General features: G+C 35.9%; 1 long non-coding RNA gene across 1 annotated transcript; it reads left to right on the top strand.

Annotated features, from left to right (window-relative positions):
- Positions 1–657: 657 nt before the first annotated feature.
- Positions 658–3,471, top strand: LOC108273865 (uncharacterized). Its single transcript, XR_008397767.1, has 2 exons — positions 658–746; positions 1,423–3,471. It is a non-coding gene; the product is annotated as an uncharacterized LOC108273865 (long non-coding RNA).
- Positions 3,472–14,520: the final 11,049 nt, after the last annotated feature.

Raw genomic sequence — 14,520 nt, 5'->3', positions numbered from 1 at the left:
CCCAAACGCTTGCTTGTGCACAGCGCATTTTACAGAGGACAGCTTCCTGAACCTACAAATAAAATATAATTGAGTTGAGTTTATGTTTACATGTTCAGACATTGCTCATTTTCACTGTGTAGAAATTATCAAGAAATCGTCAGATTTTAATTTTGTGTATCTTTTTTCAGTGAGTAAGCATAATTATGATTATTTATTGTTTAATAAAGTGATAACCCCAAAACAATTAGAATAGTATGTTCTCAACACCCTTAAATGCAGTTAATTTAAATAAATACATTTGTAAGATATATTTGAGTATTTACTATTTCAGAAAGAAATTCAAACAAAGTTACCAATAAAATGCCCTCCTATATAACATAAATCATTTGCTCCATAATAGATGTCTTATTGTAGTTATGGGATTATATTTTATTTTGTAAAGAAACTATAAATGAGAAAAATGTTGTTGCTGTAATTAAGAATGTTTTGGTAATATTTCTAATTTACTCGAGTATAATTTTCCAAATTAAAATACTCACTAGACACATTACATACTTAATAAAACATTAGATAATTAATAAAACATTAGATAATCAATAAAACATTAGATAAGTAGAAACCACAAAATACACACACTGCTCCACATGAGTCTAAAAGCAGTGACTCAGTAAAGAGCCGATTCAAAGAGCCGACTCAAAGATCCGATTCGTCCGTGAGGCGACACGTTTTTCTTCACCAGAGAAAACACCGAGTGAATTTCTGAGGTAAAAAATTCGTTAAAACTTCCATTACTGTTTATTTTAATCTTTGCTGTTCATCTCTGTTTCCAACTGATAACTTTATAACTGATAACTTTTATATATTTATATATAAGGAAGATATTTGGCTGTATTTTCACTGCTAATTAGTTTTCAAGCTAACAGCTATACCAAAAAAAAAAAACAAAAAAAAAAAAACAAAAGGAAAGCAAAGCTGTGCGGCTCTAGAAGCTACACGTCAGTAACATCACTCCTGGCTTTAAATCGATTATTTAGTTATTTATTTTTATTTGAATGTACTCAGATGGATAATATACACAATTATTTGTCTGTAAAGTCTTTCAGGTTAGAAATTCTGTCGAGTTATCTAGTGTTAGCTTCCACTGAATACTGTCTCCTACAGCTGAATATTTCACTAAAATGTTGTGTTTGTTTTTCTTGTTAACATTTTTATTAATATAGCAACACTTTTAATCACTTTTAATCACTTTTTGTTCCCCTCTGGTGGACAGATCGGTAATCCAGGGCTGAATAAGCAGATTTTATGTCCTGGCTATTAGTTTTTAATAGTGGACATGTAGGTTCTACATCCAGAGAAAGAGAAAAAACTACTTTCTGTTATCTTTTCCAGACAAAAGTTTATATTTGGTGTGTGTGTGTGTGTTTGAACATACTTTTTCAGTGATGTGATGCACCTCAACCCTGTAACTATAGTACACACTACTTCATCTAGCAACCAATCGGGTTATCATAGCAACCACCTGCCATGCCCTTATTGATCTTTATTCTGCACCATGTGGGGTCATCCTCATCAACAGTGAGTGATTTCCACTGATGAGAACTCCAACCAGAAGTAGGTCATCGGGATGGATCAGGTAGGTCTGGAGAGCAGAAGGGGTCAGGATCACTGGTATCTCAGGAGTATCATGTGTAACTTGACAGAAAGAGAGAGAGAGATTATTAGGTATGCTTATTGTCCTGTAATGGTTCAGGACAATGTACTTTGTGTGAGTGAAAGCAGGGACTCCGACAAGACTAGCTATGACATCATAACTAAAAGATAGAACCAGAAGGTAACACAGACATGAGGGCTTCCTGGGACATAAGACGACCAGCCACTCCACCATCAAAAAACCTGGGTGAATGTTCACCACAACACTCTATACCTGTTCACTCAGGTACTACTATTCAGAGCTTTAAAGGTCAATAGTAATATTTTATAATCAATGCAAGATTTCACTGGGAGCCAGTGCAGTGTGGATAAGATCGGGGTGATGTTGTATCTTCTGGTTCTAGTTAGGACTCTAGCAGCTGCATTCTGGACTAACTGGAGCTTGTTTATGCTCCTACTGGAACATCCAGACAGTAAGGCATTACAGTAATCTAGTCTAGAGGTGACGAACGCATGAACTAATATTTCTGCATCATGTAGTGACAATATATTTCTTATCTTAGAAATATTTCTGAGATAAAAGAAGACTATCCTAGTAATATTATCTACATGAGCATCAGATGATAGACTGGAGTTAAGAATCACTCCAAGCTCTTTCACTGCTGCACACAGGGTGTCCATGGGTCCTTAAAAAGTCTTAAATTCATATTTTAAAGGTCTTAAAAATGCAGTGGAACCGACACGGTAAAGCAGATGTAGATGTTATTTTGGCGGGTTGCAGTGTGTGATGGTAAAGCCGTGTGACTGTGTTGCATCCGTAGTGTGTGTGCGGCTAGTCATTAGAGCCTCTCGGTTCGCGGTAAACGCCGCTCTACACCAACTTCATCTCTGTGAAGTTTGAGTCGCTTTTAACCTGCATTTAGACACAACACTCGCCAGATTCAAAAAAGGATATTTGCTCTATAGTTTACTTAAACCCTGACATGGATGTATCTACATGAACACAATCCATTATAGCTGGTGTATCGTGTAGCATGATTGAAGTGACGTGCAGGTCTTACATTTTTTTGGAAATGTCTTGAATAATGTATTAAGAAGTATTAAATTATGAAATTATTTTTTAAAAATCTTGAGTGCCATTAGTAAATAATGTGTTCGTCTTCCTTTCTCATATACACATGTAACCCTCTTCGTCGCTGTTCTCCCCCCAACGTCTCTGTGTTGAGTTGATGTGAGAGGTGAATGAGGAGAACACCAAGATCACAGTTGAGTCAAAGCAGAGCAGCTTTCATTGTTTTAGGCTCTTTATCCACATCAGCCTCTGTGCAGCAAACATCAACATCTCCCACAAGCATCTCAGAACTGCGACAGCGTCCCGCAAGAAACCCAACTGTACCACAAGGACACAGAACTGTGTTAGTTACCAATCAACATCCAAATAACAACGCATACAGAATTATACAAGGAAATAATGTAGTTAAATTAACACTAATCACATGACCAACAGAAAAATAGACCTGAACATATGACAAATAAAGATCAATGTCAGATGTACCCAAATAAACCTCCAGGGTTCCCACGGGTCGTGGAATTTCTGGAATGTAATGGAAATTTAATAAAGTCTATTCCAGTCACGGAAAGTCAGGGAATTATCATTCTGGGGTTGAAGTCAGGGAATTTTGTTTGTAATTTTTTTTTAATGTATCAGCTAAAATGTGATCCTATAGAATCTATATTCTATAGAGAGAGAAAATTTGTTTGTTTGTTTTACACAGTGTGCTCATTTGCTGAATGTGACAGTGTTATTGGATAAAAATGTAATTAAAATGGCTTACAGTACCTTGTAAATGATAGATTTTATTTCCATTAAAGAAATAGATTTTGTTTTATTAGGACCATTTTGTTTATGAGGTGTAAAGACTAGTCATGAGATAAGTACATGTTCTTTTTAAGCAATGAAAACAGTTTTGCACTGAAAATGTCTTAACCAGGAAATGGAGCTTACAGATTTAATGGGTTAAAATTGTTTGTGTTTTTCTGCTCAGTACCCAGGCAGTACAGTGCACCATTCTTCGTACAGTAGGTCATGGAAATTCAAGATTTTGGTCAGGGAAAACTCATGGAATTATACATCTGACTTGGAGTGGGAATCCTGAACCTCAAACACGATATAATATACAGAAAAATATGCTTTGACACATGGACTTTACACAACACTAAATATTACAAATACAAAACCATCTATCAAAAAGAATCACACAGGTACATAAATAAACATCTTAACAATATATTTCTTTAACTAGACTGGATGGCCAATAAAATTAAAGAAATTAAATAGATATCACAGAGATAACCCTCAAAAAAGGGCTCACTCAATCACACAACGAAACGCTTATAAAACAGCGCCCCCTTAAGGCAGGGAGAACATATTGCATCTTGACTTTTTAGCAGGAGTGCACGGTGGCTTAGTGGTTAGCACGTTCACCTCACACCTCCCTTTTAACTCACTTACCTATGACTCAGCAAAAGAGAGATGTAGGGGTAATGCCTTCATTCTTGGTAAGTTTGGTGGAAGCTACATCTTCATGTGGCGTATATCCCTGGGATCCATTCGGGTTGTTTGCTGTCTTGCTGACTGCTAAATAAACCTGCTTCATCTGAATCCAGTCTACACGAGTTCTGCTGTGTTATTTAGATATTATATGTAGATATTATATGTATTATATTATTTATGTATTATATTATTATGGGTAGATATATGTAGATATTCAAATTACATTGCTAAATATAACTAGCATCACCTACGTGTAGTAGTACAACATAATCCATCAACTGTAGGTTAGCAGGTGTAGCCTAACCTATACACAAGTCCACTACTGGTCATATCACAATTGAGATTATGCCCCAAATTCATTGCTTTAGTAGAATTAATTTGTAAATGAAATGATAGTCACCTTGAAATGTCCTTTGTGTAGTATTTGTTCAGTGTACAGGTTCTCTAACACAGTCTTAACTGTCTGAATCTGTACAGACATGTTAAATGGGTAGGGGAGGGGACTTGACATTAGTGACGAAGTTATCAAGCCAATTTCATTAAGTTACTACGACTTAAATTTTGTTTTAAATCAATTATTGCAGAAATTTCAGTTTAAATTACACACAATATTAAGTTGATCCAATTATCAACATTATTATGTCAACATGTCAAATGATAAACTCGTTAGTTGTCACTCGGTTGGATTACTGTAACGCCATTTTAGCCGGAGTTTCTAAATCCACAGTCAACAAACTACAATACGTACAAAACTCTGCCTCCAGGATCCTGATGGGAACCAGGTCATGTGATCATATTACTCCTGTTCTGGAGTCCTTGCACTGGCTCCCGTTCAGGTTCTGTGTCCACTTTAAGATCATGATGTTGATATACAAGGCATTACATGGCTTCACTCCGCATTACACTTACACATTACTCTCAGACTGCGCTCCTCACTGTGTAATCTGTTAACTGTTCCACAAACACGCCTGAAATCTGTGGGTGACAGGGCTTCTGTCTCTGCTCCTTCACTGTGGAACTCTCTTCCTCCTGAACTCGGGGAAGCTCAGACCTTTGGCATTTTTAAAGCTGAACACAAGACATACTTTTTTAAACTTGCATTTGACTGCTGATGTTTAGTTTTATTATTATTATTATTATTATTATTATTATTATTATTATTAACGTTGTTGTTCTTATTAACTTTTATGTTTTATTGTTCTGTGTGCTGCTTATTTTGTTTATCAGTGCTTTGAGAAGCTGCTTTTAAAGGCACTTTATAAAATAAAGTTTTTTATTATTATTATTATTATTATTATTATTATTATTATTAACACAACTCATCAAAATAATGTTTACAACTTCCATCCATCCAATCAATCCATCCATCCATCTTCTATACTGCTTATCCTTTGCAGGGTCACGGGGAACCTGGAGCCTATCCCAGGGAGCATCGGGCACAAGGCGGGGTACACCCTGGACAGGGTTCTAATCCTGTTTACAACTTAAAATCTTTAATTAAATAATTAAATAATAATTTTTATCTTTAAGTTGTGGTGATAGGTCCCCTGAATTACTTTTTAGAGTATACTTCACAAATTAAACATAAATCTCTCAGCTTTCAAATATAAAAAATGGACTCACATGACCTACTAAACAAATTGAAGTTGACACCAACAAGTAAAAACTCTTATTGAGTTTTATATTAAGTTTATCAAGTGTCCTCAAACCGAAATTCTTTTTATGCAAAAAAGTCCAGATCACTTCTGCAATGTACGCAAAAAAAACAAAACAACAACAATTTGTGTGTGTGTGTGTGTGTGAAAGAGAGAGAAAGAGAGAGAAAGAGAGAATGAACATGAATCTGTGGTAGTCAGAATATGGACAGGAAAAGACAGTATAATGATGGTCAACTTTTATAATGCCTGTAATAGACTGAGCACTGATACACTGAATGCAGTATGTGGGTTGACACAAGGGAAAACAGTATGGTGTGGGGATTTTAATGCACACAGCACAATATGGGGAGTAAGAACACAGATATAAATGGATCAGTAATAGAGGAATTTATAGACGATAAAAACTTGGTATGTTAATGACGGGAAGGGCACATGGTATAGTAGTTCACTTAATAATGACTTAATAATAAACAATAATGAACTGAAATAGCAGGAATCAGCACATGGAGGTTTTAGACCAGTCGACAGTAGGTAGTGATCACTATCCAATAATAATCAGGATAGGAGTAGAGATACACCAGGATAGCGAAGTGAGAACACCAAGCTGGAGGTTGGATAAAGCTGATTGGCAGATGTTCCAAATGCTGAGTGAAATTAAATGTGTGGATTTCGTGAATAAGGATATAACAGATGTAGAAGAAATTAACAGAAAAATGAATACGACCATTATACAAGCAGCTGAAGAAACAATTCCAAAAAAGATAGGAAGTAAACAAAGAAAGAGCGTGCCATGGTGGGATGAGAGCTGTAGTATAGCAATTAAAAAGAGAAATAAAGTTTTTAGGCAACTCAAAGCTCACCATACACTGGAAACGTTGATCTTACAAGAATGCTCAGAGTTTTATAGGACTAACTTTAATAGTTTCGGATGATTAGGAAATGTAAAGGCACAAAATGCAGGTCTCAGTTAGCTACAAGTAAGCCCCATTGTGGTGAGACCAACTGTACCACCCTGGAGATTCATAAAATGTAGATACAAGATTACAACAAATATTAAAAGAGAATTCTAAAATAGCACCACAAGGGATAATAATTCAAAACTATATGGACCAGTATCAGGATAAATTACTCATATACACAGATGGGTCAAAACAGCCTGAGACAGGTCGCACTGGTGCGGCTTTTTCATTCCTCGGTATGAAGCAGCACACAGCAAATTGAGCAGAGTTAAATTTTTGGTGTTGATGAACAGAGTCAATCTATCTCTACTTGGAATTGATCTAACTCTGTATGTTGTCTAATCTGTTAGATTTCACACTGTACCACGAAAGAGTTGGTGTCAAAATGGAGTGTTATAACTGTTTTCTAGAAATCAACTCTGATAGTGTCACCGCTATGGTGGACCGCACCATTAGGAGTGACTGACCTAGATCAGACTGGCCGCTGATTCGTCCATCTTTCTGGCAGGAGTTAGGTTAACGGACCCCTCCCTTAACTCTAGTGGAATGCACAGCAGGAGGAAGGAAGGATATTTTGTGGAAGAAGACTTTTCGCATTGTATCGTAAGTAACAGTTTTTTATATGACCCAATACGTGCTATTGTTATATACAGATGAAAATACGTATGCTCCCTGGGATTGGCTCCAGGTTCCCCGTGACCCTGAAAAGGAGTAAGCGGTAGAAGATGGATGGATGGATGGATGGAAGGATGGATGGAAAATACATATTTAGACTTTGGTATGACGTTTATAGACACTGCAAGGAAGAGCAACAGTAAAACTAGAGCCGACAAACTAACATTACCTAATGTTAACGTTAGCTAACATTATCATTAGCTGATAATTAAGTGTCTGGCAAGCTAACGTTAGCTAGCGTTTGTTTCTTCTACTTTCATACGGTTTATGATTACTGGTCTATAAGTGAACTAAATGGAAATCTCGTTGAGTTTGCAAAGTTTGCCCATGTCAATTATGTGACGTTACATCAGTTATGTTAACAGTCTTTTGAAGAAGAGAACAGCTAAAATTAGCTAGCTAATTAGCTAAAGTTAGACAAGAGCCTGCCCCCACACAGCAAAATCCTCAGTGTTGATTTAACACCCAGAGTGTTGAATTTACACCCTACAGTGTTTATATAAGTATATTGGACACAAATGAACACTCTGGGTGTTAATTCAACACTAAGGATTGTACTGTGCACGTGTTGATCCTGATATGAGGACTGGGCATAAACTTAAATTCAGATTAACAGACATGTGTGGTAGTTAATTTGAAGTTAGGAAAGTAAATTTGAAGGACTCATTCACAAAGAGGTTTAGAACTACAGGTATCTATAGTCAGGTTCCCGTAACGGACAAGTGCATGTATGTACCCATTCTGGGTACACTGAAATCCATATTCAAAAAGGTCAAGTTAGAGAGAGCTTTTTACAGGACAAACAGAGTGGAATTGGAGTTTACAAAGACATTAATGATGGGTCTTATTTCCAAAACCATGCACTGTTCTCGCAGCAAAAGCACGGTTTACAGATTCTGCTATATCACTACGATTTTGAAACTGCTAACCCTCTAGGTGAGCACGTTCGCCTCACACCTCCAGGGTCGGGGGTTTGCATGTTATCCCCGTGCTGCAGGGGTTTCCTCCGGGTACTCCGGTTTCCTCCCCCAGTCCAAAGACATGCATGGTAGGCTGATTGGCATATCCAAAGTGTCCGTAGTGTATGAATGGGTGTGTGAGTGTGTGTGTGATTGTGCCCTTCGATGGATTGGCACCCTGTCCAGGGTGTACCCCGCCTTGTGCCCCATGCTCCATGGGATAGGCTCCAGGTTGGCCGTAACCCTGTAGGATAAGCGGTACAGAAGATGGATGGATGGATGAACCTAAAGTGCAGGAAATAGGTCTTTACTGTATTTCCCCAGCAGGGGGCGGAAAACCTCCACTACAATTTTAATCTCCTTTTGGCATCCAAAATCCAAAATGTGCCAATAATTATGGAGAAAACAGTAATAATTAATAAAAATAAATAAATAAACAAGTTGGTTTATACTTGAAATATTTAAATTTAAAATAAAGGAAGGACAGTGTTTTGTTTAAAAGGCTACACTTGTAGAAAGGAAAAGAATAGCGAGTTCAATACCTCTGATACAGGAAGAAAATTATTAACTGTTAAGATATATAACGTTAATGTTATAACAAGTAACAATGTTAAAATCCTTTTTTTTCCAATTGGAAAATATTTTCTTATTTGTTAAGTCTTTAACTAGAAACAAATCTCGCAGTTTCCATTTTTATCTTAGTTTTAAAACCAACTTCAAAATTAGAAAGAAAATTTGTGTTAAAAATTGTTTAATTTATCTATCACAGGATATTTGCCCCATTGCGATAAAGTCTGTACTGAAATATCTGAATAAATTATCAAACTTTGTCATGTGATAAAAATGATGATTATCAGTGGTTTTATAGAATTTACCACAATATTTTACAAGTACAATATTTTCATAAAAACAAAAACACCACTTACAGCAAGTCATTTATATAAATTGTGGTACATTAGGCAGTTCATGTTTTATAAAAATGTGATATGACACATAGTCCAAGTTCATAAAAGGTGACAGATTACTTCAGATTGATGAGGGCTTTCGTTTCTGTTGTTGTTGTTGTTGTTGTTTTTGCCATTAACTTCTAACTTTGTCCCTCAGGTCTCAGGTGAACCTTTTACTGCTGTACAGTCTCTGTTCTCATTTCTGTCCCTTAATTTTTAAGTCCTCAAATCAGAAGACAAAAATCTAACAGGAGGCACTTGATGCCTTTAAAACATTTATTGGTGGAGCTGAAACATATCACGATGAGGTTACGCTTTTATTTCTTTGCAGTATGTTTTCATAAAAATCTTTCAGAGAGACAGAGCGGTTCAGGTTTGTAAGGCGTGTAAGTGCTTGTAGAAACCACCTGACTGACGCTGTGGACCACTGGAAGGTGAGATTTCCTGTTCTTTCACCTGAATGAAGTGCGCTAATACCACATCCTGCTCTGCCACGACACAAAACAACACGTCACTCATCAACGCAACACATTTTAATGCTTTAACATCATTTCAGGAAGAGTTTATTTAATAATCTGCCATGAGAAAAAAATCACATGATGGAAAAGGTCTAGAAGTAACACAATATGATTTATAATGTAATGAGGTTATCTATAATTCAGCCACATTGCAGAAATTTTCATTGTAACTGAAATGATGAAACAATATTTAAACACAAACACACTAAAACATCTCTCTGTAAAACTCCATAAAACACACCATGATCTATAAACAGCAATAAGTGTGTTTAATCACAATCCCGTTTCCTCCTGAACAGCGACGCCAACACGCTGACGCCAACACGCTGACGCCAACACGCTGACGCCAACACGCTGACGCCAACACGCTGACGCCAACACGCTGACGCCAACACGCTGACGCCAACACGCTGACGCCAGGAGATTTGCTCACTGGAGATTTGTGTTAATCCTGAACACTGGATTTTTCTGCCTCTTCATAAGTCACAGTTGTCATGGTAACCTATAAACACATCAAACTCTGAATCTACTGTACAACAGGAAACAGCAAACAGACAACTTCCTGTTTATTCTTACCTCGTCCTTTAGAAACTTCTTTAAACCTGACAGAGGAATAAAATAGTGTTATAGTGTTTATAAATATTAACTAAAATAGTTCAACATCAGGGATCAAATTTTTCTCACTTTTCTTTTTTTATTATAACATTTTCAGCTGTTAAATCATACAACGGCGTTTTATTGCCACGTAAAAAAAAGATTATGATTACGAGAATAAAGTTGTAATATTTTGAGAATAAATTAGAAATTACACGGGGGTAAAGTTAGTTTTACGTTGGACTTTTGCAGATTCGAGATTCACTCTTTTATTTCTCAATAAATAAACACACAAAAAGAACAAAATGTGGATTTAAAAAAACTCCAGAGCAAGAAAATACACATTTTGTCATTTTTGTGTGAATTTATTGAGAAATAGAAGAGCGAATCTGTGAATGTCCAACATAAAAGCATGTAAAAACCGTGTAATTTTGACTTTATTCTCAAAATATTACGACTTTATTCTAGTAATCTTATTTTTTTTTAACGTGGTACTAAAACACCGTTGTAAAATTAAATTAAATGTCCAAAAAGCATCAAAATTAGCATTCATACAGTCAAATAATTCCATAGTACACTTCTCTCTGATCACATGATCAGGGCTGTGGGAAAAATTCTACTTTTTAAAATACATTTAAAAGTCATTATTATTATCCAAAAAAAACAAAAGATATTTAAATGTTTAAATTAGATCTGTAGGTGCATGTTACTAGTGATATACAGTATATACATATTTTTATAATGTTTATAAACTTCTTCCTGTGGTGTGTGTGTGGGGGGGTGTAGTGTGTGGGGGGGTGTGGTGTGTGGGGGGGTGTAGTGTGGGGGGGTGTAGTGTGTGTGTTTGTGTGTGTGGGGGGGGGTGTAGTGTGTGGTGTGTGTTTGTGTGTGGGGGGGTGTAGTGTGTGTGTGTGAGTGTGAGTGAGTGTGTAGTCTGTGTGTGTGTGTGTGTTGTATGTGAGTGTGTGTGTGTGTAGTGTGTGACTGAGTAATGCTTATAACCTTCTTCCTGTGGTGTGTGTGTGTGTGTGTGTGTGTGTGTGTGTGTGTGTGTGTGTGTGTGTGTTGTATGTGAGTGTGTGTGTGTGTAGTGTGTGACTGAGTAATGCTTATAACCTTCTTCCTGTGGTGTGTGTGTGTGTGTGTGTGTGTTGTATGTGAGTGTGTGTGTATAGTGTGTGACTGAGTAATGCTTATAAACTTCTTCCTGTGGTGTGTGTGTGTGTGTGTGTGTGTGTGTGTGTGTTGTATGTGAGTGTGTGTGTGTGTAGTGTGTGACTGAGTAATGCTTATAACCTTCTTCCTGTGGTGTGTGTGTGTGTGTGTGTGTGTGTGTGTGTGTGTGTGTGTGTGTGTGTGTGTGTGTGTAAAATGACTGTGTTTCAGTACCTCTGCTCAGGACGAGTGGAACAGCGAGGATAAGAGCGAATACAAACACACTAAAGTAGATCACATAGAACCACTTCTCACCACTCAGGGGTGTGTGTGTCTCATCTGATCAGATACAGAAAAAAAAAGATCAGACACAGAAGAAAATAGATCTGATACAGAAAAAAAGATCTGATATAGAAAAAGGAAAAGAAATAAGACTAAGTTTGGATTTTTTCCTTAAAGTTTATCTTTAATTTGATTTTGAACTCGGATACTTACCCGTCACATTAACTGTAACAGCAGGAGTACCTGTACACATCAATCAATATTTTACATCAGATTAAGATCATGAGTGTGCAATGTGAGGTGTAAAAATAAGTGCCCCCTTACCTGCTGCAATGTGTTCAGTGCTTACAGCATTATAGTCTGTGTGAAAATGTAATATGGTCAATAAACTGAAGATTTTACTGCTTTAGGATCCGGTCTGATAGTAAACACTATACAGCAGTAAACATGACTGAAATAAGCTGGTTTATATTTATACATGAACACACACACACATACATTATGCAGTATATAGAAGTCTTTGTGTTACCTGTCACAGTTACATTGATGGCATGGCTTACAGTGGGTTCAGGTGACTTTATCTCACACCTGTAAAGTCCAGCGTCCTGCATGGAGATTTTCCAGAAAATCAGGAATAACATTACTTTACTCTCAGTGATGCTCCTCTGTTCTGTTGTGATGTGATCAGAGTGTTTTAAAGATCTGCATTCACTGTTATTATCAATTCTGCACCATGACATGTCCACATTCTTCCAGCAGTGTGATTCAGTGTCTACAGTACAGTTGATCATCACAAGGTCCGTAACACGAGCTCTCCACAATGTGTTCCTCGGCACCATGATAGACGGGATACAGTCTGGATGAGACTCTAATACATACACAATCAGACAAAGAGCAAGAACACATGATGATCGTTAATGTTATGAGGAGCAGAACAGCAGAAGGGTGTCTTTTTTTCCGAACAGCTGAGCTCACATACCAATTTTCTGAAATTTCCTGATTTGTATTTTTAATGGAAAATGTCAATGTTTCCCACAATGCAAGTAATGAACAGTTTTCTTTATTGTGTCCAGGAATGGACATGTAGGTCACATGACATGCATCACATGCAGAAAGACTGGCCATAAGCATTTGTTCCCAGGACAGAAAAGTGAGCTGCATAAATCACTTCTTCATGTAAAAATTGAGATGATGAAAATAACTAATAAACACTAATGCAGTAAACAGGTGAAGGATTTACATACTCATAACTGATGCCAAGATAAATAACTTAATTTTTGTTGTTCCACAAAGTTTCACACAGGTCATCAGTGAGAGGCAGCGTGAAGAACTTGGGGATGGAGAGGAAATTGTGTTGCAGATATTCAAGAATTTTTTTAGAATTTGTTTCTTTGGAACTACAGAGAACCAAACTACATCCAACTGGTTGGCAAAATGCTTGAAGCTTACAAAACTATGAGGTTCAACATGTCACTAAAGATGAATTTTCTACATTCACAGTGCAAATCTTGTGCAGTCAGAGAGGAACATGGTGAGATTATTCAGCAGGACATTGCAGTGATGGAAAAACGGTAACGGGGAAACTAGAATCTATAGATGTTGGCAGATTAGAGCTGGACGCTTAAAGAAGAAGAATCTGATGGTAAGTACAAGCAAAAATCAGTAAAAAACAAAAAAACATTTAAGTTCAGTGGAACTAATGTAATGTGTTAGCACTATTATGTAATTAAACACTAAGTTTATTATTATTTTTAAAGTAAGTCAGTTTTGTGTTTCTCCACATTCCTATATGATACAAACAAATTGAAATATTATGTGTTCAGTGTGAAGAGTTTTGTCTTGATCATTAAAATTTGTGAGGAAGAAATAAAAAATATTGCTTCTCTAATAATGTGAAGAAAATCATGAAAAAAACCCCTTTAGTGTTTGAATCTTTAGCTTTCAAACAGCTACAACGTGTAGAATCATTTATAAAGAACATAAACATTTATGTAATGTTGTGTTTTGTTTTAACTTTTGGACTTGTTGAATTATGAAAACAGAACACGTGAAAAATTAATGTATGAATTCATTAATTGTTTTTTTTTAAATACATTTGTAAAAAATAAAACGTTTGAGTAAAAGTCAGTATTCTCATTATCACTTATTTGTTTAAATAATAAATGTGGATGTAAAATTGTAACTGCGTTCTCTTTAATTTTCTGGTTTTAGTAAGATTTTAGCAATATTGTAATGTACATTTCATTAAAATGAACTAGTATTAATTCTTTATATGTTTATTAACATTTTAAAGGACATGACTCTCAGATTATTCTTATGTTCTTTAGTTAAAGTAAATTTACATTTCCTAATTTGTAGTAAAGTATTAAAATTCCTGTAACAAGAAAAATAATCATTTAGAGTTCATATAGATATAATAATCATTATAAGTCATTTGAGTTGTTTTTTTGTTTTTCATTTTGATCCAAATCTGTATTTTTTAAATAGTTTTATTTATTAATTTATTAATAGTTTATTTTAATAGTAATTTAAAAAAATTAAAAAAAAACCTTTCTCTGTTTTTGTAAATTAAGCTTTATTTCTGTCT

The sequence above is a fragment of the Ictalurus punctatus genome, chromosome 13, assembly GCF_001660625.3.
Source record: "Ictalurus punctatus breed USDA103 chromosome 13, Coco_2.0, whole genome shotgun sequence".
Classification (NCBI taxonomy): Eukaryota; Metazoa; Chordata; class Actinopteri; order Siluriformes; family Ictaluridae; genus Ictalurus; species Ictalurus punctatus.
The sequence above is the reverse complement of the archived record's forward strand: the minus strand, read 5'-3'. Positions and strand labels throughout refer to the sequence as shown.